This window comes from Dasypus novemcinctus, chromosome 9 (genome assembly GCF_030445035.2).
Source record: "Dasypus novemcinctus isolate mDasNov1 chromosome 9, mDasNov1.1.hap2, whole genome shotgun sequence".
Classification (NCBI taxonomy): Eukaryota; Metazoa; Chordata; class Mammalia; order Cingulata; family Dasypodidae; genus Dasypus; species Dasypus novemcinctus.
The window spans coordinates 104278133-104300456 of NC_080681.1; positions in this window are offsets into that span (position 1 = coordinate 104278133).

The following is a 22324-nucleotide window of genomic DNA, read 5'->3' on the forward strand; positions in this document are numbered from 1 at the left end:
GTCTTCACGCTGTTAACCTCTTTCGTTACTTCATCAAATTTGTCGGTGATAAATGTTCTGAGATCTTTCATTGCTTGTGCGAAGTCCTGCCCCCCTTCCTGATTTTCAGTTTGTTGATTGGATTCAGCCATGTTTTCCTGATTACTGGTTTGGTTTGTAGATTTTTGTTGCTGTCTTGTCAACATTTTTTCTTGACGGGTTTAATCAGTTCCTTAGCTTCTTTGTCTAGTCTTGGAGATTAATTAGCTGTTGTTTTTGCGTAAGTGTTATATCTTCTCTTTGTCACTTTGTTCTTCTTATTCCAATTTCTTATTGCTAGTTAAGCTCACTTTAAAGGAAAGTATTAGTGCTGGGGAAAGTCAATTGTGTAAGGAAGGAAAAAGTGTGAAGTAGTATTGGTGATATATGTTTACAAAGCAACAATATGAGTTCTGGGAGGATGGAGGTTAGATCATGTAAATTGTGTAGAGTTATAGTAGTAGGAAAGTACCTATAATGAGGTAGACGACTGAATATGGGAGGAATGTGGTACGTACTAAGAGGCTATTGTTTTCGTGAGAGAGGGAAAGAGAAAAGAAAGGTAATAGTTTCAGGGACGAATACCAGATGGAAAACTAAACAAAGGTATTAGAAATTCAGAGTTAGACACTTTGTGGATCAAAGAAAGGGAGATGGAATATAGGAGAGATAGGAGATGGTGGAGGATATCAAGTTGTAGGGGAAAGGGGATAGTGTAGATAGGCTAAATCTATTCACAGAGAAATGAGGCAGTGGAGGGTGAGGAAACCCAGCAAATATGAGGTATTTCCTGTAGGACCTATTGTATTGTTAAGGTAAAATAGTATAAGAAGAATATTGGGGACAAGAAAGAGAGGATTGGAAAAAAAAAAAAAAAGAACAACAAGAACAACAACCACAACAAAAAATAAAAAATAAAAATAAAATAAAAAAAAAAAAAACAAAGAACAGAAACCCCGCCGCCAGGCTCGGCTGGGCTCAGCTGGGCTCCGGTCCCCCGCCCGCCGCCCGCCGCGGCTCGGCTGGGCTCGGCTGAGCTCGGGTCTCCCGCCCGCCGCCCGCCGCGGCGCGGCTAGGCTCGGCTGGGCTTGTCTCCTTTGCCCGCCGCCCGCCGCGGCACAGCGCGGCTCGGCTCTCCCGCCCGCCACCCGCCGCGGTGCTAGCTGCCTCGGCTCCGCCTACCCAAGGAGGGAGTCCTCCACACGTAGCTGGGATCTCCGTGTATATTTCACAGATGGATCCTCTCTGTTACCTTCCCTCCAAATCGATGTCCAGACACCTCCGGACCAGGAAAAATCCCGAAACAGCCGGTCCCAAAGAGTCTCCGACGCCTCCCAGCCGATTCCCCCCAGGAGCTAGTAACCGGGAAGTTCACTCAGCCGCCATCTTGCCTCCCCCTCCTGAAAAGTCCCAAATTATATCTTATAGACCAGTCCTTTCCGTTACCTTCCCACCAAATCGATGTCCAGACACTTCCTGCCCTGAAAAAATCCTGAAAAAGCCTGGTCCCGGAGAACCTCCAGCGGTGCCCAGCTGCCTCTTCCCAGGAGAGACGGCAAGGCAAGCTCACTCAGCCACCATCTTGCCGGAAGTCGAAAATAAGTATTCAGCTTGGTTTTATCTTATGGATCTTCGAAGATCCTGTTTACAAGTGAGTTATGTCCATAGGACTCGGGCTTAGTACTTGAACATGCCTCTGTAGGGGACATGATTCAATCCATAACATTAACTCTCGAGCTTGTTGTGAGGATTAAATAAGGTAACACACAGAAGAGTGCCAGGTACATAGAAACCCCTCAATAGACGTTAGCTTTGATACTTATTAATTAATTCAGATAATAAATAGTACTCTTCTTTATTATCTCTACTCTTCCCTCCATGAGAGTCCTGCAGTCATCTCCAAGTCCCGCTCAGATTCTGTCTCCCACGTCCATTTGAAAGGAATAGCCGTACGGGACCCTGTGTTCTCATGAGCATTAATAATGCTAAGCACAGAGCAAAGGTTTGCTTCCTGGCTCTTGAGACAGACTCCTCCGAGGACAGACATCTCAGGTCCCTGATAGCAGTTGTCACAAAAGATCCACTTGTCTCACCCAAACTCAGCTTGTGCCCAACAATGATCTGTGGGATATTTTTGTGTCCAATTTTATCCCTTTCTTCCCAGTTACACATGAAATTTACACCCCTTCCACCTCTTCCCCACTACCAGCTACAAAGAACCACTCACTGCTCCCAGAACATTGCATACTCTTGACAGCTCCAACATTTGCACATGCAGTGTGCTCTGCCTGGAAAGCCTTTTCCTCTACTTCTCACCTGGTGAAATTAGATCTTTTAAGGCTCAACTCAACTTCACCTCTTGACCACACCTCGAGCTCAGGGTCAATGATCCTGATCTGAGATCAAAGCAGGGGCCCCTCTATCCAGCTGCCTCCTGGACACCAGCACCTGGATGACCCCTGAACTCCATAGACTCACTGTCCTAGATGGACATGGAATGGTAGAGCAGGGGGCAGACCCAACTCAGAGCCCTGGTTCTGACCTCTGTTCCAAAAAATTTCCCTCTACGAGTCCTAGAAACATTTGATCAAATATAGCAAAAACAAAGAGACATGCCCAGGGGGTGGAGAAGGACCTGAGAACCAGAGTGGGAGGCGAGTGAACTGGCACGCTGGCTGCCATACTGTGGGCGGAGGTGGCACTCTTGGCTCCCTGAGGCCTTGGGTTTAATGCCCCAAGGACAGATGATGTGTGGTGTGCAGTGCCGGTTGCATAAACCTGAGGCCTTCAATAGGCTGAACCTCAGTGACAGAATATGTAAAAGAAAGAGTCCAGTTCCAAGAACTGGGAGATGGCAGGGAGCTTGGTAGTTTCTGCCAGGCTCTGAGAGAAAAGAGAACCACCTTGGGTGGTAGTGACCCAGACCTGTGCTTTGTTTGGGCTTGTGGGTTTAATTTATATTGCAGATACTGCTTTTTAAAACCCCAAACTAAACAATTAACATATAATTGGCCCCAGGATGGTGATGCTTCTGGAACACCAGGAAGAAGCCAATGTAGAATAGTTCAAGAGGGGCACATCCTCCACTCAGGCTGCATAGGATTGCCACAGATAAGAACCCATGAAGATGAGCTCAAAATCCCAAAACAACAGTTACGATAAAAAAAGAATCCCTCAAAGGGTGGATTAAATAGTAGGTTTAGTTGTACTGGGAAATCAGTTTCCTGGAATATGGATAAGAAGAAATTAGTCTGAATGTACCACAGAAAAACATGAATAAGAAAATAAATGTTCTAGTAATGGTTGAAGTGATGAAAGTACAACTAAGTGATTATATCAAATACCATTGATTGTACACTTTGGATGGATTGTATGCTTTATTAATATGTATCAATAAAACTGATTAAAAAAAGAAAATAATGATGCAGAGGTCCAGAGAAATGAAGCAGAGAATGAGAAGGTGTGACAAACCTTTATTAGGAGTGCTAGAATATGAAGCTAGAATGATAAAAAGTAATACTCAAATCAACAAGGACGAAGAATTTTGCAGAATATATGAAAGACCTGAATTTGCAGTTTTGAGGCAGGCACGTTTAGGAGCAGGGAAGACGAGTCTAAGACCTGGAAGAAGAATAAGGCCACGAGCCACGGGCCCTGGAAGCCGGCGTGGAAGGCCTGTGAGGGGCAGACTGCCACCAAGGAGGCTGCGGGAAGGGCCCCTTGGGAACCCAGTTTGGAGCGGGATCTCATTCGGGTCAAGGAAAAGCCCCAGATATCCTCAAGGGGCCTCATCACGGGGTCCCCTGGGGAACTGGCAGGTGGGCCAATCAATCAGAACAGCAAATGCTGCCCCCCAACATGAGCCAGGGGAGGAAGAACTTAGCTGTACAGGTGACCACACAAGCCCAATCTCCTCTCTCTACCTAGAGGAGCCCTCGTCACATCTTGGGTGTGTTTCTGTCCTTCGCTCCCATTTTTCAGCAAGCTCTGTTCTTTTCCCCCATTTCCCAGTAAATTCTTTCTACTGGCCTAATAAAGTGGTGTGTTCTTAAATTCTTTTATCCAACACAGTCAAGAACCTAGAGGAATCCAATACTTCCCCAGCTTCAGTTTGAAGAACAAAATTAACACATGCAATAAAAATAAACTTTAGGTTTCATCCCTGATGTGTAAAAAGCTTGGAAGTCATCTTGTAAGAATGGGAGTGTTTCAAGCTGGGCAAACTGATGATGAATGCCTATTTTTGGCTCCATCAGGGAACTGAGACTACAGAGCAAACTGCCACCCTGAAATCTGGAGAGGCAGGGAAATTCTGAGAGTCACAGCTGAGGTCTTCATATCTGTAGCAGAAGCTGCTGGAGCCATGAACTTGCAGGAACACTGAAATGGCAATTCTGATGAATTACTGAAGGCTGAGAGTAGACTAGCATAAGAGTGAGTAATTCTTGGGGGCTATAGTCTTAGAGGTGTCCCAGACTTTTGTGGGCTTTACTTCCAGAAACTCCACCAGGTTCTTAAGGTGAAGATCTGAGAACGATCCCTGTGGCTCTGGCAGGGGGAAGGGAAGAGTAATTCTTGTGAAGAAAGGCACAGAACCTTCTCCATTACAAAGGTTTACTCTCCAGGGGGAAGACTTAACCACAACTTTGTGCTAGAGCCATGGGGGAAGGGCATTCCTCTCACTCCAGCCCCCATTATTCTTCTTATTTCATTTACAAGGGCAGGGAAGTTCTACAAGCAACTCCGCGACACTGAAAGCATGATCCATGAAAGATAAAATCATAAGTTGGACTTTATTAAAATTAAAAACTTCTGTTCTGCAAAAGAAACTGTTACAACAATAAAATGACAAGCCATAGTCTGGCAGAAAATATTTGCAAAACACATATCTATTAAATGACTCATATCCAAAATATACAAAGAGTTATTAAAAGTCAATAATAAGCAAACAAAAAGTTCCAGTTAATAACAGGCCAACGATGTAAGCAGACTCTTCACCAAAGAAGACATAAAGACGGCAAATTATCATATTGTTGTGGCAGAGAGAAGTTAGGTGATCATGGTATTGAAGGCCAGGATGCGAGAAAACTCTGAAAAGGAAGATTTATTACAACCACCTGGGCCTGGTGGACTCCTGTCCAAAAAGCTGAGCCCAGAATAGGATTTTTGGGTCCCTTTTATGCAGAGGATGTAGGAGTAGGAAGTCAAATGGTGCTTTTATGCAAAAAGGACTTTCTTTGTTAGTTTCTTAGAGTTTTAAGTGTTTGTCTGAGTACCAGATAGGTTTTGAATTAACATATCCTCCACATTCCAGATAAGGTTGAATGAACATATCCCCCCATTCCAGGTAAGGTTGAATGAACATATCCCCCACATTCCATCGGGATGTAAGTTCAAATACACATTCAGTCTGCATCCTCCCTGATTATCCAAAGCCTATAGAGCCTGTATCACTTAATTGGCTTTCTGGGAACTAGACATACTTGGATATAGAATAAGATAAGTTTGAATTCATGCACAGGCCATATTTCTTCCCCCCTTTGATACATGCTTAAGGTTGTTAAGCTTCAGCATCACTAATATCAGAGTCTCTCTGGACTGACTGGTATGTATATAGAGCCATGAGATGGGCAGCTGTCTATGTCTTTAATATACCATTTATTAGGGCGTATATCCTGCTTACGATGAAAGGGAAGAGACAAGGAAGTATGGTGCACCCTCCTATGAGGAAGGCAATTATTCCCACCAGAAGCTTGAAATTGTCTGCTATTGACTGCCAGTTACCAAAGGGATTACTTAAATTCCAACCATTCCAAGTCTACACTGGAACATGAGCAATTTTTTACCATTTTGTTTGTAATTTCATTGATCACCTTTCTAGTGCTGTCTACTTCAAGGCAGCAATTAGAGAGACTGAACTTTCCACAAACTCCCCTTCAGCTGCCAGGAGATAGTCTAGGGTGAGACGGTTTTGATAGATAGCATTTTCGAATTTAGTTTGCTGTTGGGCTAGTAAGTTTAGAGCATGGGCAGTTTCATTAGGTATTATTTCTACCATGGCTTGTAAGCTGACGATTCAGTTTAGCATATAGATAGGGGTTTGATAACCCCACATGCCATCCTCTGCCCAAGTTGCTGGCCCATAGTACTGGATTATATACTCAGTGAGCCATTCTTCCCAGGTAATGACAGCTCTTTTTTCTCTTTTATTTTGATACACTGGTTGGCTTAGCGCTTTCCCTTCTGCTAAGGGTATGAGGAAGAAGGAGGGTTTTATTGTACCAAGCACACAAGTACCGCACCAATGTTGGGGAAATTCTCGGAATGCAACTTTCCCACAAATCCAGTACAGACCTTTTGGTGGAGTAAAGGGCCCTTTGCTGTGGAATTCCATATTGTGATTAATTTGGGGAAAGTATGATTTATGAGAATGAGGTCAGATTCATTCCATGTTCCCCAAGGCTCTGTTGTATTGGTGGTGTGATTGGAGCAGAGCTTGGTGTTCCATCCTCAACTTTTGGCTATGCATGGACCAGTCAGCTTCTGGGGAGTGACTGGAGCAGGGTTCAGAATTTTGTTCTTTCACAAGATGAGTTTGGTTGAGTTGTGGGTATCTTGAATACAGGTCCAGGACTCTGGGGCAGCTTGCTTGATCCAGCTATGGTGTATCCATGGGGTGATTTCAGCCACTTTAACTGCAGTAGGGGTGGATAAAATGACAAGATAGGGTCCTCACCATCGAGGGGTTAGTGGAGTTGATTTCCAGTCTTTGACCCAGACTGCATCTCCTGGCTCGTATGGGCATATGGAGCTGCTTAAGCTAATGGGGGCCCTTTCTTGGACCCAGTGGTGCAGATTTTGTATGGTTTTTCCTAAGTTGATCATTTGCTGAGCTATTGATAAGTTCCCTCTTTCTCTGAGATCCCCTTCTATATTTTGGACAAAGAGGATTTCATAAGGGGTTAGGCTTAGCTTTTGGCTTGGGCTGGCTCAAACTTGGGAAAGAGCATTCGGGAGTACTTGAACCCATGTTAGCCCAGTTTCTTGGCAAGTCTTGGCAATGTAAGTCTTTATTGTACGGTTCATTTGCTCTACTTTCCCTGAGCTTTGAGGATGGCAAGCGGTATGCAGTTTCCATTAGATGCGCAGTGCTTTGGCAATCTTTTGAGTGATTTCGGAGATGAAGGTGGGTCCGTTGTTGGGGCCAATTGAGAAGGGCAGCCCATATTGAGGAATGATTTCCATGAGCAGAACTTCTTCAGCCTTTTTGGTCCCAGTGGGCAAGTCTTCCACCCAGCTAGAAAAGGTGCAAATGAGAAGTAGGAGGTATTTGTAGCCTCCAGATCATGGCATTTTGGTGAAATCAACTACTAGGTCTTTAAGAGGCATATTGCCAATTCGTTGGACTCCTGGGGGCTCCTGTGGATCCTTGGTGAGTGTTATTTTTTGCACATGTCACACATCGCTGGCATATGGCATGGGTGGTAGAGGCTAGACTTGGGATGTAGAAGAATCTTTCTAACACTTCTTTAAGATGAGTTTTTCCCAAGTGTGTGTTTTGTGGTAGTCCTCAACTACGATTGTGGCTAATATTCCATGCATGACTATTCTGTGATCGGGCAGTGTCCACCACCCCTTTGCTTCTTGTGTCCTGCTCTTAGAGAGTATCCACTCTCTCCTGGCTTGAGTACATTGCGGCTCCTGGTGATTCAGAGGTTGTGGGATGAGAGCAGGCAGTGTATACTGGAGTTTCTGATAATTAAGAGGTTGGGGAATGAGGGCAGCGGCCAGGTCCTCAGATAGGGATCCCTCCTCGGCAGCTCTTTCTGCTTCAGCATCTGCCCTCTGATTTCCTTGAGTGATGGGGCTGTGGCTTGTCTGGTGTCCCTTGCAGTGCACCACAGCCACATTGATGGGCTCCCATCAAGTGGTTCTGCTTCTGGTTGTTCCAGAATCTGTGTGCCATATTTAATGTCCTTTCCTCCTGAGTCAATGAGTCCCTTTCGTTTGGACTAGGACTCCATGCGAGTGCAGGGTAAGGCAGGCATATTTGGAGTCTATATAGATGTTAACCTTGGTGCCAGCCTTAAGTTATAGGGCTCGGGTAAGGGCAATGATTTAGGCTCTTTGTGCTGATGTGTTATCTGGGAGATGCTTGGCCTCCACTGTGGTTTCGGAGGTCACCACAGAGTATCCCACTCATTGGTTACTGCCCTGAACAGAGCTACTCCCATCCGTGAAGAGCTCTATGCCAGGATTTGGTAGTGGCTGGTCTTGGAGGTCTGGCCTGCTGGAATACACCTCCTGCAATGTCTCCGGGCAGTTATGGGTTGGAATCCATGGCTCTCTGGGTAGCAGGGTAGCCGGATTCAATTTTTTTAATGAGTTCCAGTTGGAAGGATGGATTTTTATATAATAGGGTTTGATATTTAACCAGGCGGCTGTTAGTAAGCCAATGTGTTCCTTTGGCTTCTAAGATTGTAACTGCTGCATACAGAACCCAAACAATCATAGGCTGCCCAAGAGTTAATTTTATGGCTTCTAGTGTTAGTGTTGCTGCAGCTGCTACAGCTTGTAGGCATAAGGGCCATCCCTGGGCTAGTGTCCAGTTGTTTAGATAGATAGGCTACAGGTCTTTGCCAGGGTACCAGGTATTGAGTGAGTACTCCTACTGCGATGCCTCGGTGATTATGGACATAGAGATAGAATAGTTTACTGAGATCTGGAAGCCTGAGGCTTGGTGCTTTCCTCAGAGCATGCTTGAGAGCGGTTAAAGTGTCTTTCTGTGGGCTTTCCTGAAGCAAGGGATCATGATCTCCTCCCTTTGTGGCTTCATACAAAGAGCTCATGAGGACCCCAAAATTGGGGATCCAAATGTGGCAGAATCCAGCCACTCTGAGGAATTCTTGCAACTTTTGGCAAGTGCTGGGCTCAGGGAGACTACAGATTGCTTCTTTTCTTTCAGGTCCTAATTCATGGAGCCCCTGTGCTTTTTATAACCTAGATATTTGACCTGAGGTAGACAGATTTGGGCTTTCCTTTTAGACCCTGATAACCCTTTTGTTGCAGATGTTTTAAGAGGGCATGGGTTCTGCTAGTACAGTCTTGGTAGGTGGGACTTCTGAGGATGAGGTCATCTACATATTGGAGGAGAAAACAATTATGGCTTTCTGGCTTAAAGGAGTTGCGGTCACTGGCAAGAGCTTGTCCAAAAATAGTGGGCATATTTTTGAATCCCTGAGGGAACCGTGGTTTATGTGGGAGCTTGGATTGTCCCATGTAAAGGTGAAAATTGGTTGACTCTGGGGTGCTATTTGAATGCAGAAGAAGGCGTCTTTAAGATCCAGGCATCAAAAGTAGGCTGCCAATGAAAGTATCAAGCTGAGGCAATGTAAAGGTTGGGGACCACTGGGTGTAGGGTCACTACTGCTGAGCTGACTGCTCGCAAGTCCTGGACCGGGCAGTAATCCCCACCAGCCTTTTTAACTGGGAAAAGTGGGGTTTTCCATGGAGGCTGGCATGGCTTTAGTATGCCTTCATTCAGCAATCTCTGAATATGTAGCCAGACTTTTTCTTGTACTTCACGTCGAACTAGATATGCTTTGTGCTCACTGGGCTAGCTGTGGGCTTTATTTCAAGAATAACTGGAGGAATGTCATGTGCCATCCCCGTTGGGTTGCCCCCTGCAAATACTTTGGGCATATCTTCGGAGGGGAGCTTTGCCCCTGTGGATTGGCCAGCCTCACTGAGGCAGAACAGTCTCCATTCCTCCTGCAGAGGGAGGGTTAGCACTATTTTTGGAGGGCTTGGTGGCCCCAGTGCTAATGTGGATTGCCCCGTGGTGTCAAAGGTAATCTGGGCTTACAGTTTAGACAGCAGGTCCTGACCCAGGAGGGAGACTGGGCATTCCGGGAGATACAGGAACTCGTGAGTGATTTCTTTACCCCTGATGTTACAGTTCCTGGCTGGAGGAAGGGCTGCTAGATGCTTTTACCAGTTGCCCCTATGATAGTGGCTTGTCTTTTTGATAATGGCCCGACTGTCCTGGTCATTAAGAGTGTTGAGCCCTAGTGTCAACCATCATATGTACGGTGCGGCCCCCAATTTGGACTCTGACCATCGACTCTGCAGGGCCGAGAGAATAGGAGCCCAGTCTGTCCTAATAGTCCTCATCAGAGCCCTCTATTCCTGCAAGTCCAATGAACTGATTTGCAGGTTTTCCTTCCGAATTTTTGTGAACCCAGGATTTAGTTTGTGATGCTCTGCTTGCTCTCCCGGCTAATGCTTTGGCTGCTTTCTTGGGGGCCACAGGGTCCAGCGGCCCGTTGGGGCACTCCTGCTTCCAGTGCCCTTCCTCCTTGCAGTACATGCACTGATTTCACCCTAGGGGTGGGCCCCCCTCCTTGGGGCAGGGGCTTCCAAGTTTCCTTTCCTCAACACAGGTTTTCTTCTTTTGACTATTGCTGCTGTGAGAAGGTCTGTTTTCTTTTTCATTTTCTGGTTTTCCTCTCCTCTGGTTTCTACATTGCGGTTGACGTAAGCCTTGGTGGCTACCTCCACGATCTGGGAAATATTCGTACCAGCGAACCCATCTAACTTCTGTAGCTTTCTTCAGATGTCAGCCTGTGATTGGGTAATGAATGCTACATCGACCATTGTTTGGCTTTCGGGAGTGTCTGGGTTAAAGGGCGTGTATACATAGTTGCTCATAGAATTGAGTTGGCCTTTCATGGAGAGTCTGTAGGAATGGGGTGGTCTTTGCCATGCTTACTGCCTTTCGGCTCCCAGCTCTGAACCCTTCAACAAAGGCCCTATGGAAAGTGTCTAGTCGGTTGAGCCCAGTCATGTCACTGGGATCCCATTAGCGGTCCTCGTCTGGGAACTGTGTGTGGGCATATTGGTCACTTCAGGGTTCCCTCAGGTGGGTGCTCTTCAAGCCAGGGTAGAGCCCCTTGTGTGACCCACATTCTCTCTTCAAAGTTGAGTAAGATCATGAGGAGTTGTTTACAGTCAGCCCAGGTGGGTTTGGGGGTCTGTATGATGGACTGGAAGAGGTCTGTCATGGCCTGAGGCTTCTCCAAGTATGATGGGATGTGACTTTTCCAGTTAAAGAAGTTGATGGTAGTGAAGGGTTGGCACATGAATGTTCGGTTTCCTCCTTGAACCTGGCCCTCGGCATCATAATAAATTGGAGTTTGGGATTCATGGAGAGGTAGCTGTAGGGTGGCCCTTCTCCCTGCTCCACCTGTCCCCGGGGCTTCCTGTGGTCTGAGTTGTCATCTTTCAGGGACTCCTTCCTGACTGATGGTTGGCACTACACTGCCAGGGGCCAAGATTGGCGGAGACCGTGGTTGCGGAGGTGAAGATGCTGCATTGTTTGGAGAAAGCAGCTGTGGGAGCAGCTGGGCCGTGTTGCTTGGAGAAAGTGGCTGTGGAAATGGCTGCGGAGGCAGCTGCAGCAGTGGCTGAGGCAACAGCTGTGAGGTAGCACTGCTCAGGGAGGAGATGGCTGTGGAGGAGGCAAGGTCGCACTGCTCTGGGAGGATGGTGGTGGAGATGGCTGTGGAGGAGGCAAGGTCGCACTCTTGGAGGATGGTGGTGGAGATGGCTGTGGAGGAGGCAAGGTCGCACTGCTCTGGGAGGATGGTGGTGGAGATGGCTGCAGGGGTGGCAAGACTGTGTTGTTCAGGAAAATTGGCTCATCCCCACTCCTCGGCACTGGTGCAGTAGGAGCAGTCACATAAGGCAGCGGAGGTCATTTTCATCTGACTTTTCTAGAATGGGTGGGTCAGCACTAGATTTGGGGCTCACTTCCTCTGGACCCTTTGCATGGTGCTTGTTTGGCCTGGTTCCTGGGACAGCACCTCTGGGCTTTTCTATCAGGCAAATCTTGGCTTCTTTAGTCATACATTTCCTTAACCAGGGTGGACTTTGGCTCACAGTGTCCTGCCAGGCATCGAAGCAGGGGAACTGGTCAGGGTGCCCTGGCTTCCTGGTTAACATGTTGTGTACTTTACAGATGATCTGGGGGTCAAAGTTGCCCTCCTGGGGCCAGCCCATACTGAAAGTCAGCCATTCTAATTCACAAAGCATTCTAAACTTCCCCGGCAGGACCTTTATGCCATATACATCTCCATGGAATGCTTGGGGAAAGTTTTTCAGCATACGACCTAACAGGGTCCTACTTTGTGTGTTTCCCATGTTTCCACCCTGTGTCGATGCTGCACAACACTCACTCAGCCTTTCACTTTGTCTGTCTCCAGCTGCGTCCTTCGCAGGAACTTATGGTGCCTCTTAGCCTTAGCGGGTTGGTATAAGCCCCTGACTCAGAAGAAGGTCCCTTTGCAGGGAGGCCCTCCCTGACCAGATGAGTTCATCATGGAACAACAGATCGGGACTCCTCACTCGCCCCACAGAAGTGTGTCTCTGCATCTCACTCACCCACAATCATATGCATACAACCACCCTCCTTCCCTTCCTTTCTTGGCCCTAGAGAAGACAGCTTCCTCCCTTCTCCTCAGGAGTACTAGGGTCTTCTTCAAGAGCTGATCAGGCTCCCCTCCTTGCTTTTCAGAATTAGGCATTTCCTGGGCTATGCCCCCAGGCATCTTACCCGTCTGGCATGTGGGGCTCCTTGCTTTGTTCTCAGGGTCTCCTTCAAACCCTCCGGTGCCTCCGGTTTCTCTGGGAGGGCTCCAGTGGAGTCCACAACCTCTTTCTGGGCTAAACGGAGTCCAGGGAAGCCCAGGGCTGGGGTTCGCCTGGGTCCTCCTGGCCTTCTCAGAGGTGTCCAAGAGGTGCAATCAACTGTTGCCACCTCTGGCCTTCTCAGCAAACCCCAGATGAGCCCCCAGAGATGTTGCAGCAGAGAGCAGTCGGATGATCACAGTATTGAAGGCCAGGACGTGAGAAATCCCTGAGAAGGAAGATTTATTATGACTGGCTGGGCCTGGCAAACTCTTGTCCAAAAGGCTGAACCCAGAATAGGATTTTTGGGTTCCTTTTATACAGAGGATGTAGGAGTGGGAAGTCAAACGGTGCTTTTATGCAAAAAGGACTTTCTTTGTTAGTTCTTAGAGTTTTAAGTGTTTGTCTGAGTACCAGATAGGTTTTGAATGAACATATTCCCCCCCTTCCAGGTAAGCTTGAATTAATATATCCCCCACATTCCAGGTAAGCTTGAATTAACATATTCCCCACATTCCAGGTAAGGTTGAATGAACATATCCCCTGCATTCCGTCTGGATATAAGTTCGAATACACATTCAGTCTGCATCCTTCCTGAATATCCAAATCCTATAGAGCCTGTATCACTTAATTGACTTTCTGGAAACCAGGGATACTTGGATTAGAATAAGTTTGAATTCATGCACAGACCATATTAATATGAATAGAGGCCAATACCATTTGTCATTAAGGAATTACAGATTTAAATAATGAGGAGATGCTACAGCACACCTATTAAGAATGACTAAAACCCAAAAAACTGATCATACCAATGGCTGGCAAGGAAGCAGAGCAAAAGAGACTCTCATTCGTTGTTGGTTGGGATGCAAAATGGTAAAGTTACTTTGGAAGATAGTTTGGCAATTTCCTACAAAACTAAATCTTGTCTTACCATATGACCCAGCAATAGTGTTCTTGGGTATTTACCCAATTGTTTTAAAATTTATGTGTATGCAAAAACCTGCATGCAAATGTTTTCAGAAACTTTATTAATAATCACCCCCAAACTGGAAATAGCTAAGATGCTCTTCAATAGGTGAATGGATAAATAAACTGTTGTACATCTGTACAATGGAATATTATGCAGTGATAAAAAATGAGCTACCAAATTATGAAAAGATATGGAAAAATCTTAAATGCACATTGCTAAATGAAAGAAGCCAGTCTTAAAAGGCTATATAGTCTATGATTCCAACTCTTGCTGGTGGCTGGGTTTCCAGGTCCTTGGCTACGTTGTGAGAAGGAATTCAAAGATGTGCCAGGTTAAGCAGGCAAGTAAAGGGTTTGTGGAGAAACGAAGGAAAGCGAGGGTACACAGTGGAGATTTGAGTGTGGATGTGCTCCAGGGTGAGATGTGCTCTAGGGACTCATGGTAGGCTTTATTACCGCGTTCTTCCCTCCCCTCCCTTGCCCATGCTGAGGCGGGATCTTGGCTATTTGCTCTCCTGACTGGTTTCCTTTCTGCCTTCCTATTGGTTTATACTATGGACCACTCAGGTTGCACCATTAGTTTTCAGGGAACCAATGGGGAGGTCTTGCTGTTGGGAGTTATTTGGAGCTTTTTTTGATCCTGGGAGTTTCAAACAGGACCAGGTTCTTGGTGGGCTTTTTGGCTGTAACGGTTCCTGCTTGTTCTCAAACAGCTGCCTTCCCTCAGGGGGTTTCTGGGCAGGGTTTTGTGGCCATGTTCTTTGCGGGGTCTCAGCTGTGATGGTTACAACTTTGCTCTGGCCAGCTGCCTTGCCTCGTTTCCTATACTAACTGCCTCAGTATTTCATGTCACATAGAGTAAACATTAATGTAAGCAAATTTTTAAAAATCACTTAGGTGGTTGGGGGATCCCAAGATGGAACATAGAATGTGGTAAAATAATCTAAATGTGTTACAAATGTAAGAAATAACCTCCCTGTAGAGGGTAGGGGAATAAGGTGCAGACAAAGTAACTTTGGAAATGAGTGAAGTCTAAGACTAAAGGCGAAAGAAACTATATAATAAACACTATACACTAATTGATAAAGTTGTTTCTCCAGGAGTATGGATTAACAATTCACTATACAGGTATACTGAAACTGAATAATTAAGTAAATGGATGGTGGATAGTGAGAGGCATGTTTCTCTTGGAATAGGAAGTTAAAGATAAGCAAGAGGAGGAGGCTGGAATAATCCATATAGTAATGGATTAGAATGGAAAGGATTAGTATGAACTCATATTTAGCCCAATATAGATACAGATGGTTAAGACAGAAATATTTATAGTTATGTGTATATACATGCATTAGTATACAGACGTAAAGCTCCTTGTTCTGTGAGCTGAGAGGGCCTAGAAGGAATGACACCTCGGTAGCAATAAGCTCATCTTGCAGGCAGATCTTGGTTTTGAATACCATTCTCCAATAAAAAGAACCAGGACTCCTTAGAGAAATGGCTGACTCTAGGACTGAGGCAGGAAATTTTCTAGATGAGCCTGGAGCATATTGCAGTTTCAGAAAGTAAGTGCTGAAACAAAACAAAACAATATAACAACAACAAAAAACAGTCAAATGAAAAAAACCTCCACAATGATGGGGTAATGTCAAAGGGATGCAGGGCCAATTGAAAGAGTTCCCAAAGGCCAAATGTGGAACAATTTGAGCAACAATAAAAACCCAAGTAGTATTGCATTATAACACAAAATATAAAATAAATCTCCACAAGTCCATCGTGATATAAATAAATAATTGCATAAATAAATAAATGGGGGAGAATAGATAAATCTCCTGTATAGAAGAATTATAAATAGTTTATGTAGATATCAAACTCTCACGGAGGGAACATATAACTCCGCCTTCTTTAAGTGTGGGTTATGCATAGTGACATTCTTTTAAAGAGTATAATATGGGAAAGGGGAAAAAAGAATAATTTTTACATCAGAGTAACCTCACAAACACCACCTCAGCCACCTGATCAGAGTCAACATCAACAGTGATAAGACATGTTGATAGTATATACAAAGCTTGGCACTTTATCGCTATTATCTTCCTCTCCTATACCCATAACCCCAGTCCAATCATGAGAGAAACATCAGACAAATCTCAATTCAGGGCCATTCTACAAAATACCTAACCAATAATCCGTAAAACTGTCAAGGCTCATCAGACAAGGAATGTCTAGGAAACTATCACAAATAATGAAAACCTAAGGGACATGATGACTAAATATAATGTGGTATCCTGGAACAGAAAAATGGCATTAGGAAAAATTAAGGAAATGTGAATACAGTATGGACTTTAATTAATAGTAATGTATCAATATTGGTCATTGAGTGTGACAAATGTACCATACTAATGTAAGATGTTAATAATAGGGCAATGAGGGGTGTACTAACTTCAAAATAATTCTGCAAATTTAAAACTTTTCTAAAATAATCTTATAAAAAATAAAATCATATCTAGACATAGCATAATGAAACTGCAATAAATCAGATCAAAGAAAGTTTGCAAAAACAATTAGAATATTCTGATCTATGACAAAGCTGACATTGAAGTAGTGATGAAAAAATAGTTTTTTCAATAAATGGAACTAGGTCAATAGGCTATCCACATATATTTCAAAATGATCATGGTCACATACAAAGTCAATTCTAGATGGTTCATAGATTTAACTGTGAAAGGTAAAACAATAAAGATTTTAAAAGACCACATAGGTGATTATCTCCAGCAATTGGGTAGGCAAAAAGGTCTTAAACATGTCCAGTAAATGCTAACTATAAAGGAAATAATGATAAATTGCTCATCATTTTAAAAAATGAGGACAAGCCACAGAATGAGAGAATGTATTTGCCATGCATATAGCCAGGGGTGTTCTGGAACTGGCTCCTACAGTGTTGTGAGATCACATTATTAAACGCTTGGGAATTTTTGAGCTGGTTGTTAAATTGTTAGTAGTTTGAAATTGGCCATCAGAGAGTTTTAGCACTATGGAAATTGGCAAATCCTAAAAGTAGTGCTTTTATTCCCCCCAGGGAGCTGGTTTATTAGACATCACTGCATATACCCAACAATGGGATTGTACCTAGAATAGATGAGTTCTTATAAAATAAGAAAAAAAGGTAGAAGACCCATAGAAGAGTGCATAAAAGAACTTGAACAGGCATTTTCCAGAAGACAGTATATAAACAACCAATATGCATATGAGAGACTCCCAACATCATTAGTAATCAGGAAAATGTAAATTAAATCTGCAGTGTGATACCAAAAAACACTTACCAGCATGGCAAAAACAAAAACAAAAATAAAAACACAGGTATTATCAGATGTTGGAGAAGAATGGAGCAACTAGGAATCCCATACACTGCTGGTAAGAGATAAAGCTCAAAATACATATACTGAGGAATCAGCAAATTCCACTACGCCATGTACCATATGCTTACCAAAAAATTGTCCAAGAGTATGCATAGCAGCACCATTCATTAATAGCCCCAAACTGGAAACGAGCCTGATGTCCATTAACAGCGGAATAATATGTAACATATTCATACAATGGAATGCTAACCAGCAATGAGAATGAGAAAACTGTAGCTACATGCAACAACATGAATGAATACCACAAACGTCATGTCGCGAGGAAGAGACTGTAAACAGAGAACATGGAACATTATTACATGGAGTTCAGAACAGGCAGAACTAAAATCTGCTGTTCTAAGTCAGGATAACAGATACCCTTGGTGGTGGCGTAGTGATGGGAAGTGGTGACAAGGCGCCTTCTGGGTTAGTTGGTAATGTTTTATGTTTACTTTATGGAAATCCATCCAGCAGAACACTTACGACTTGACATTTTTCTGCAAGTAAGTTATTTGTCAATAAAAAGTTTGAGTGTTAGTCGGTTCTCAGATGACATTCGCCATCACAGTTTGCATTAATAAAATGCAACTTGAGAAGGGCCTGATTACCTGCTGAAGTGGGCTGAGCAGTGGCCCTCAGAAGGCATGTCCAGATCCTCATATCTGGACCCTGTGAATAAGACTTCTTTTGAGGAAAAGGGTCTTTGCAGATGGAATTGAGGATCTTTTTTTTTTTTTTTAAGCTGTTTACCATTCTTTTTTTTTTTTTTTTTTGAAATAAAGAACCAGTTTATTTTTGGTACTAGAGATTAACAATATTTGTCATTATTGATTTATCCATATTCAAAAAATCACCTGCTTAGAAAGTTTCAAACCTATACGGTTTCTAACAACTTATACTAACCATTAAGAAAGGACTTACAACAAAAAAGTTACATGCATAGAAAAGATCAAGGAGTAGAATACGCCAACCAGAAAGGAAAAAGGCTTTCTGTGATTGAATTAACTCCTTGTGTACTCTCAAGAAACTCCTCTCTTACCCCCCACTTACTTTGGTTCCACACATTTAACGTCCATTTTCCCTTCCACCTTGGTGCCCACAGTGACAGCCAACCTCCATTTCCTGAGGAGCCACTTCCAGAGATAGATGGAATAGTGTTCAGGGCCTAACTTGCTCAACTGCCCCAATGCCCTGGGAGCCACCCTTTCTCTCGAGGGATACAGTTCCCTCTATTTGATGGCATTAGTCCTCCCCAGGATGTGGGCCCACCCCCACTCTCACTACTTGGGTTTCTACCCCATGGTGTCACCCACTCTGGCAGAATGAGCATTTAGACATTCCCCAGGAGCCTGTCCTGCATCAGACCCTCCCCTCCGAGCTTTCTAAACAGGTAACCCTCTTTATTATATTTTGATATGATTTTCTCGGCATTTTACTCTCCACCAACACCTGACCCTCTCCTGTGTTCGTATGCTACCCCTCCCTCCCCCCACTTTTGGGCAACGTTACCCATCCGTCCCTCCCCAGCCACCCTCAAACCCGCAAAGCCCCAACCAAAGGCAACCCCTTGCCCCCCTTTTATCTCTTCTTTGTGTTCATACTTACCACCATCTCGTCTTAAATTCCACCCCTGCAGACATCGGCTCATATCCTTCCTCCACCCTCCGATTTCCTGTATGCCTATCGTTCAGTCTCTTGCTATCTAGGGCATCTTGTTTATTTCATATCATTGAGGTCATGTAGTATTTGTCCTTCAATGTCTGGGTTGCTTCACTCAACATAAGGTTCTCAAGATTCATCCATGTTATCACATGTGTTTGTAGTGTGTTTGTTCTTACAGCCGAGTAGTATTCCATTGTGTGTATATACCACATTTTATTGATCCACTCATCTGTTGATGGGCATTTGGGTTGATTCCAACTTTTGGCAATAGTGAACAATGCTGCTATGAACATTGGTGTACATATATCGGTTTGTGTCCTTGTTTTCAGTTCTGCTGGGTATATACCCAGCAGTGGTATTGCTGGGTCATATGGCAAATCTATGGCTAGTTTTTTTGAGAAACTGCCATACTGTCCTCCAGAATGGTTGGATCCTTCTGCATTCCCACCAGCAGTGGATGAGTGTTCCCCTTCCTTCACATCCTCTCCAGCACTTGTATTCTTCTGTTTTTTTCATAGCTGCCAATCTTATGGGTGTAAGATGGTATCTCATTGTAGTTTTGATTTGCATTTCCCTGATAGCTAGAGATTTGGAACATTTTTTCATGTGCTTTCTTGCCATTTGTATTTCTTCTTCGGAGAAGTGTCTGTTTAAGTCTTTTTCCCATTTTTTAAATGGGTTGTTTATCTTTTTATTTTCAAGATATAGGAGTTCTTTATATATGCAAGTTATAAGTTTCTTATCAGATATATGATTGCCAAATATTTTCTCCCACTGTGTGGGCTCCCTTTTTACTTTCTTGACAAACTCCTTTGAGGTGCAGAAGGCTTTAATTTTGAGGAAGTCCCATTTATCTATTAGTTCTTTTGCTGCTCGTGCTTTTGGTGAGATATTCATAAATCCATTTCCTATTACAAGGTCCTGTAGATGTTTCCCTACACTGCTTTCTAAGGTTTTTATGGTCTTGGCTCTTATATTTAGGTCTTTGATCCATCTTGAGTTGATCTTTGTATAAGGTATGAGATGGTAATCCTCTTTCATTCTTCTACATATGGCTATCCAGTTCTCCAGACACCATTTGTTGAATAGGCCACTCTCTCCCAGTTGAGAGGGTTTGGTGGCTTTATCGAATATTATGTGGTTGTATATGTGAGGTTCTATATCAGAGTTTTCAATTCGATTCCATTGGTCTATGTATCTCTCCTTATGCCAATACCATGCTGTTTTCACCACCGTAGCTTTATAGTATGTTTTGAAGTCAGGTAGTGTGATTCCTCCAATTTCGTTTTTCTTTTTCAGTATGTCTTTGGCTATTCGGGGTCTCTTTCCTTTCCAAAAAATTTCATAGTTAGTTTTTCTAGTTCCTTAAAGAAGGCTGCGTTGATTTTTATTGGGATTGCATTGAATGTGTAGATCAGTTTTGGTAGGATAGACATCTTAATAATGTTCAGTCTTCCTATCCATGAACAAGGAATAGTCTTCCATTTATTTAGGTCTTCTTTGATTTCCTTGAACAATCTTGTATAGTTCTCGGTGTATAAGTTCTTTACCTCTTTAGTTAAATTTATTCCTAAGTATTTGATTTTTTTATTTACTATTGTGAATGGTATTTGTTTCTTGATTTCCTCCTGATCTTGCTCATTATTGGTGTACAGAAATGCTACTGATTTTTGCGCATTGATCTTATAACCTGTGACTTTACTAAACTCATTTATGAGTTCTAGAATCTTCGTTGTAGATCTCTCAGGGTTTTCTATGTATAGGATCATGTCATCTGCAAATAATGAAATTTTGACTTCTTCCTTTCCAATTTGAATGCCTTTTATTTCTGGTTCTTGCCTCAGTGCTCGAGCAAGTACTTCTAAGACAATGTTAAATAGGAGCGGAGACAGTGGGCATCCTTGTCTTGTTCCTGAGTTTAGAGGGAAGGAGTCTAGGATTTCTCCATTGTAAACAATATTGGCTTTAGGTTTTTCATATATACTCTTTATCATGTTCAAAAAATTCCCTTGTATTCCAATCTTTTGGAGTGTTTTTATCAAGAAAGGGTGCTGTATTTTGTCAAATGCTTTTTCTGCATCAATAGATATAATCATGTGATTTTTTTCCTTCAATCTGTTTATATGGTGTATTACGTTGATTGATTTTCTTATGTTGAACCATCCTTGCATACCTGGGATGAATCCCACTTGGTCGTGGTGTATAATACGTTTAATGTGTTGTTGAATACGATTAGCAAGTATTTTGTTAAGTATTTTTGCGTCTAGGTTCATTAGAGAAATTGGTCTGTAATTTTCCTTTCTTGTGATGTCTTTGTTTGGCTTTGGTACTAGGGTAATGTTGGCATCATAGAAGGAGTTGGGTAATGTTCTTTCTATTTCGATGTTTTGGAATAGTTTCAGCAGGATTGGTGTCAGTTCTTTCCAGAATGTTTTGTAGAATTCACCTGTGAAGCCATCTGGCCCTGGGCTCTTCTTAGTTGGGAGATTTTTAATAACTGATTCTATCTCTCTGCTTGTGACTGGTTTGTTAAGATCATCAATTTCTTCTTTTGTCAATATGGGCTGCTTATGTGTTTCTAGGAATTTGTCCATTTCCTCTAGATTGTCATTTTTGTTGGAATATAGTTTTTCAAAATATCCTCTTATGATAGTCTTTATTTCTGTGGGGTCAGTGGTGATATCGCCTTTCTCATTTCTTATTTTGTGTATTTGCATCTTCTCTCTTTTTTTCTTTGTTAGTGTTGCTAAAGGTTTGTCAATTTTGTTAATCTTCTCAAAAAACCAGCTCTTGGTCTTGTTTATCTGTTCAAGTGCTTTCTTATTTTCTATTTCATTTAGTTCTGCTCTTATCTTTGTTATTTCCTTCCTTCTTCTTCCTGTTGGGTTACTTTGTTGTTGTTTTTCTAATTCCTTCAAATGTGCAGTTAGTTCTTCAATTTTTGCTCTTTCTTCTTTTTTGATATATGAATTTATGGCTATAAACTTCCCTCTCAGTACTGCTTTTGCTGCATCCCATAAATTTTGGTATGTTGTGTTATCATTATCATTTGTTTCAAGGTAGTCATTGATTTCTTTTGAGATTTCCTCTTTGACCCACTGTTTTTCTAAGAGTGTGCTGTTTAATTTCCAAATCGTGGTGTGAAATCTGGGCTTCTGTCCCTTGCAAATCTCCAGCTTGACTCCACTGTGGTCAGAGATAATGTTTTGTATGATTTCAATCTTTCTGAATTAGTTCAGCCTTTCTTTGTGGCCTAGCATATGATCTATCTTGGAGAATGATCCATGTGCGCTTGAGAAAAATGTATATCCTGCTGTGTTTGGGTGTAGCGATCTATATATGTCTATTAGATCGAGCTCCTCTAATATACTATTCAGATGTTTTGTTTCTTTGGTGATTCTCTTTTGAGATGTTCTGTCCAGAGTTGATAGTGGTGTATTAAAATCCCCCACTATAATTGTAGATGTATCTATTCTTTCACTTAGTTTTTCCAGCATTTGCCTGACGTATTTAGAGGCACCCTTGTTAGGGGCATAGATATTTATGATTGTTCGATCTTGACAGATTTTCCCTTTGACTAAAATGTAGTATCCTTCTTT